We start from the raw sequence: 6,000 nt of genomic DNA, 5'->3' as shown, positions 1-6,000 counted from the left end.
GGGTGCGGGACAGGCTCCGCAGGGCGGTGATGTCGGCCGGAGGGGTCACCTCCACCGGTCGCTGCTCCGCCCTGTCTGCAGCCTCCTCCCGCATCACCGCAGGATCCGGAGGGCTGCCGGATTCCCCAATGCTTGCTGACGGATGAGCGGCACGGGTCGGGATGGATTGAGGATGTCTGCCCCCCTCCATCCAGGAGGGGGGGAGGTGACAGCCACCCTTGTCCACCTTAGGCAGCGGGGTGCGGGACAGGCTCCGCAGGGCGGTGATGTCGGCCGGAGGCATCACCTCCACCGGCTGCTCCTCTGCCCTGTCTGCAGCTTTCCCCCGCATCACTGCAGGATGCGGAGGGCTGCTGGATTCCCCAATGCTTGCTCGAGTCTGAGTGAGAGGTATGGCTGGGGGCTGTCGCGGGAGGTTGTCAGTTCCTAATCCATCTTGGAGGTGGGGTGATATTCACCCTCGTCCCCCCTTAGGCGGTGGGAGTGTGGGACAGGCTCTGCAGGGCGGTGATGGTGACTGCAGGGTTCTAAGGTTTGCTGGTTCCTTTACTTATTGACAATATACACAAAGGTGCTGCGCTTGAAGTATGCTTAATTAGTAAAAATAAAAAATATTAAATATAAAGGTGTCTGCTTAAATCAATTTGCAACTCAAGCGGAACTTGCTGATGAAATAAAACAAATTTAATAACACACACAAGAATAATAAAAGAAAATAGCTCGAGCACACTGATAGATGTTCAAAATAAATCACTGGATTATGAAAGTTAGAAACAGTGTCACTTCAATGTTGCCACATAGACCTAATCTTGGTCTCTTTGTATCAAGTAAAACTGAATAGCAGCAGTTAATACAGCCAGTTGGAGAACAAATGAATAAGGCTCCCGTCCTCTATGCTACTGGCGTCCCAGTGCAGAGGAATTGCCGCTGGTGATATTTACCCGACCTGCGGGAAGGTGCAGTCTCGCAGCACAGGAGATACCGGAGCAGCTACTGTGTGTCCGCCGCTGGCACTGGCAGTGTGCAGGTGATTCAGTCCTGACAGGCGGTTATGGACGCTGCAGTGATACGCTGACCTGGCGTTCCGGTATACGTTCTCTGAGGCAGATTTTCAAATTCAGTTACACCGCTGCGGGTGAAGGTGGCTGGCAACAATCAGTGCGTCAGTGGGCTGAGCATAGGAGTGACGTCAAAGTGACGTTTTTTTATATCTTGTGTGTGTTATTAAATTTGTTTTATTTCATCAGCAAGTTCCGCTTGAGTTGCAAATTGATTTAAGCAGACACCTTTATATTTAATATTTTTTATTTTTACTAATTAAGCATACTTCAAGCGCAGCACCTTTGTGTATATTTTTATTTCTGTTGTTTGAGGGAGCCAGCAGTCCCTCAGTGCTTGCAGCCGTTGTATAGCTCATTTTAATTTTGCCTACTTAGTTGCGCCAGGAGTGGGGGTGTTTAAACACTCTCAAAAAAACTTTTCATCCTTTACTTATTGGCCATGTTTGAACGTCATTGCTGTGCAAGGTTTTCGTAACCCCCTTCACCTTGGAGGTGGGGGGGGGGATCCGCTGTCATCATTTCTCACTTTGGTGTCAGGTTGAGATATTGGGCGCTGGTGGTTAGGTTTGTGTCGGCCTACTGATGATGTGTTGTCACTATTGAAATTCTCTATAAGAGAGTAACTATAAGATCAGACATTTGCTGCACATGTAAAGCTGAGAAACTAGAGGAGCCTGAGCTACTATCTCTGATATTATGACCGAGTGCCACGAAATCAGTCAATATTTGGCTGACAGCGGGGGTGGGCATATGGGGCGTCCTGTGCCCACGCACCCGAAGCTTCTTGCTCGCCTAGGCCGCGAGCAGTGTCCCGTCCCGGGGACTTGGCCGGGGACAATCGGTTCGGCACGAGGGCCAGCGCCTCCGCCGGCCGGGTGGGTCGGCGGAGGCGCCTCTCCCCTGGTCCTCCCGGCCCCGGTGGCTGGTCCCTCCCTGGGCTTAATACCCGGCCGGAGCCCCCGCTCCCCGGGCTTAATAGTCGGGGGCCGGCGGCGCGAGCAGTGTCCCGTCCCGGGGACTTGGCCGGGGACAATCGGTTCGGCACGAGGGCCAGCGCCTCCGCCGGCCGGGTGGGTTGGCGGAGGCGCCTCTCCCCTGGTCCTCCCGGCCCCCGGTGGCTGGTCCCTCCCTGGGCTTAATACCCGGCCGGAGCCCCCGCTCCCCGGGCTTAATAGTCGGGGGCCGGCGGCGCGAGCAGTGTCCCGTCCCGGGGACTTGGCCGGGGACAATCGGTTCGGCATGAGGGCCAGCGCCTCCGCCGGCCGGGTGGGTCGGCGGAGGCGCCTCTCCCCTGGTCCTCCCGGCCCCGGTGGCTGGTCCCTCCCTGGGCTTAATACCCGGCCGGAGCCCCCGCTCCCCGGGCTTAATAGTCGGGGGCCGGCGGCGCGAGCAGTGTCCCGTCCCGGGGACTTGGCCGGGGACAATCGGATCGGCACGAGGGCCAGCGCCTCCGCCGGCCGGGTGGGTCGGCGGAGGCGCCTCTCCCCTGGTCCTCCCGGCCCCGATGGCTGGTCCCTCCCTGGGCTTAATACCCGGCCGGAGCCCCCGCTCCCCGGGCTTAATAGTCGGGGGCCGGCGGCGCGAGCAGTGTCCCGTCCCGGGGACTTGGCCGGGGACAATCGATTCGGCACGAGGGCCAGCGCCTCCGCCGGCCGGGTGGGTCGGCGGAGGCGCCTCTCCCCTGGTCCTCCCGGCCCCCGGTGGCTGGTCCCTCCCTGGGCTTAATACCCGGCCGGAGCCCCCGCTCCCCGGGCTTAATAGTCGGGGGCCGGCGGCGCGAGCAGTGTCCCGTCCCGGGGACTTGGCCGGGGACAATCGGTTCGGCACGAGGGCCAGCGCCTCCGCCGGCCGAGTGGGTCGGCGGAGGCGCCTCTCCCCTGGTCCTCCCGGCCCCGGTGGCTGGTCCCTCCCTGGGCTTAATACCCGGCCGGAGCCCCCGCTCCCCGGGCTTAATAGTCGGGGGCCGGCGGCGCGAGCAGTGTCCCGTCCCGGGGACTTGGCCGGGGACAATCGGTTCGGCACGAGGGCCAGCGCCTCCGCCGGCCGAGTGGGTCGGCGGAGGCGCCTCTCCCCTGGTCCTCCCGGCCCCGGTGGCTGGTCCCTCCCTGGGCTTAATACCCGGCCGGAGCCCCCGCTCCCCGGGCTTAATAGTCGGGGGCCGGCGGCGCGAGCAGTGTCCCGTCCCGGGGACTTGGCCGGGGACAATCGGTTCGGCACGAGGGCCAGCGCCTCCGCCGGCCGGGTGGGTCGGCGGAGGCGCCTCTCCCCTGGTCCTCCCGGCCCCGGTGGCTGGTCCCTCCCTGGGCTTAATACCCGGCCGGAGCCCCCGCTCCCCGGGCTTAATAGTCGGGGGCCGGCGGCGCGAGCAGTGTCCCGTCCCGGGGACTTGGCCGGGGACAATCGGTTCGGCACGAGGGCCAGCGCCTCCGCCGGCCGGGTGGGTCGGCGGAGGCGCCTCTCCCCTGGTCCTCCCGGCCCCCGGTGGCTGGTCCCTCCCTGGGCTTAATACCCGGCCGGAGCCCCCGCTCCCCGGGCTTAATAGTCGGGGGCCGGCGGCGCGAGCAGTGTCCCGTCCCGGGGACTTGGCCGGGGACAATCGGTTCGGCACGAGGGCCAGCGCCTCCGCCGGCCGAGTGGGTCGGCGGAGGCGCCTCTCCCCTGGTCCTCCCGGCCCCGGTGGCTGGTCCCTCCCTGGGCTTAATACCCGGCCGGAGCCCCCGCTCCCCGGGCTTAATAGTCGGGGGCCGGCGGCGCGAGCAGTGTCCCGTCCCGGGGACTTGGCCGGGGACAATCGGTTCGGCACGAGGGCCAGCGCCTCCGCCGGCCGGGTGGGTCGGCGGAGGCGCCTCTCCCCTGGTCCTCCCGGCCCCGGTGGCTGGTCCCTCCCTGGGCTTAATACCCGGCCGGAGCCCCCGCTCCCCGGGCTTAATAGTCGGGGGCCGGCGGCGCGAGCAGTGTCCCGTCCCGGGGACTTGGCCGGGGACAATCGGTTCGGCACGAGGGCCAGCGCCTCCGCCGGCCGGGTGGGTCGGCAGAGGCGCCTCTCCCCTGGTCCTCCCGGCCCCGGTGGCTGGTCCCTCCCTGGGCTTAATACCCGGCCGGAGCCCCCGCTCCCCGGGCTTAATAGTCGGGGGCCGGCGGCGCGAGCAGTGTCCCGTCCCGGGGACTTGGCCGGGGACAATCGGTTCGGCACGAGGGCCAGCGCCTCCGCCGGCCGGGTGGGTCGGCGGAGGCGCCTCTCCCCTGGTCCTCCCGGCCCCGGTGGCTGGTCCCTCCCTGGGCTTAATACCCGGCCGGAGCCCCCGCTCCCCGGGCTTAATAGTCGGGGGCCGGCGGCGCGAGCAGTGTCCCGTCCCGGGGACTTGGCCGGGGACAATCGGTTCGGCACGAGGGCCAGCGCCTCCGCCGGCCGGGTGGGTCGGCGGAGTCGCCTCTCCCCTGGTCCTCCCGGCCCCCGGTGGCTGGTCCCTCCCTGGGCTTAATACCCGGCCGGAGCCCCCGCTTCCCGGGCTTAATAGTCGGGGGCCGGCGGCGCGAGCAGTGTCCCGTCCCGGGGACTTGGCCGGGGACAATCGGTTCGGCACGAGGGCCAGCGCCTCCGCCGGCCGGGTGGGTCGGCGGAGGCGCCTCTCCCCTGGTCCTCCCGGCCCCGGAGGCTGGTCCCTCCCTGGGCTTAATACCCGGCCGGAGCCCCCGCTCCCCGGGCTTAATAGTCGGGGGCCGGCGGCGCGAGCAGTGTCCCGTCCCGGGGACTTGGCCGGGGGACAATCGGTTCGGCACGAGGGCCAGCGCCTCCGCCGGCCGGGTGGGTCGGCGGAGGCGCCTCTCCCCTGGTCCTCCCGGCCCCGGTGGCTGGTCCCTCCCTGGGCTTAATACCCGGCCGGAGCCCCCGCTCCCCGGGCTTAATAGTCGGGGGCCGGCGGCGCGAGCAGTGTCCCGTCCCGGGGACTTGGCCGGGGACAATCGGTTCGGCACGAGGGCCAGCGCCTCCGCCGGCCGGGTGGGTCGGCGGAGGCGCCTCTCCCCTGGTCCTCCTGGCCCCGGTGGCTGGTCCCTCCTGGGCTTAATACCCGGCCGGAGCCCCCGCTCCCCGGGCTTAATAGTCGGGGGCCGGCGGCGCGAGCAGTGTCCCGTCCCGGGGACTTGGCCGGGGACAATCGGTTCGGCACGAGGGCCAGCGCCTCCGCCGGCCGGGTGGGTCGGCGGAGGCGCCTCTCCCCTGGTCCTCCCGGCCCCGGTGGCTGGTCCCTCCCTGGGCTTAATACCCGGCCGGAGCCCCCGCTCCCCGGGCTTAATAGTCGGGGGCCGGCGGCGCGAGCAGTGTCCCGTCCCGGGGACTTGGCCGGGGACAATCGGTTCGGCACGAGGGCCAGCGCCTCCGCCGGCCGGGTGGGTCGGCGGAGGCGCCTCTCCCCTGGTCCTCCCGGCCCCCGGTGGCTGGTCCCTCCCTGGGCTTAATACCCGGCCGGAGCCCCCGCTCCCCGGGCTTAATAGTCGGGGGCCGGCTGCCCCTTCCCCAGGGCTGAACAGCCGGGGAACACCCGCCGGCCGGCGGGTAAATGGCGGAATGCAGATACTGGACAGCCCCAGCTTGTGGATTTTTTTCCCTTTTTTTGGGGGGGAGGGGGATTATTGGGGGAAGGTTTTTATTTCCCCCCCCCCTCCCATGGGCTGGACACACCTGCTGCCAGCCCATGGTTTTTTTTTTGTGTTTTTTTTTTTTTATCTACGCAGGCGCTGCAGCGTCAGCGGATGGGGATTCTTGGCATTTACCGACGCCGCCACAATTATTTTTCCCGTGCTGGTTTTTTTTCTGGAGGGGGGGTTTGTTTGTGGTTTTTCTTTTGTTTTGGAATTTGTTTTGGAGGGGGATAAGGGGGGTGCTTTGCACTTTTTTATTTTTTTGGGGGGGTCTGTTTGTTTTTGGGTGTGTTTTTTT

Source organism: Pseudophryne corroboree, chromosome 5, assembly GCF_028390025.1.
Source record: "Pseudophryne corroboree isolate aPseCor3 chromosome 5, aPseCor3.hap2, whole genome shotgun sequence".
NCBI lineage: Eukaryota > Metazoa > Chordata > Amphibia > Anura > Myobatrachidae > Pseudophryne > Pseudophryne corroboree.
Note: the sequence above shows the minus strand (reverse complement) of the source record.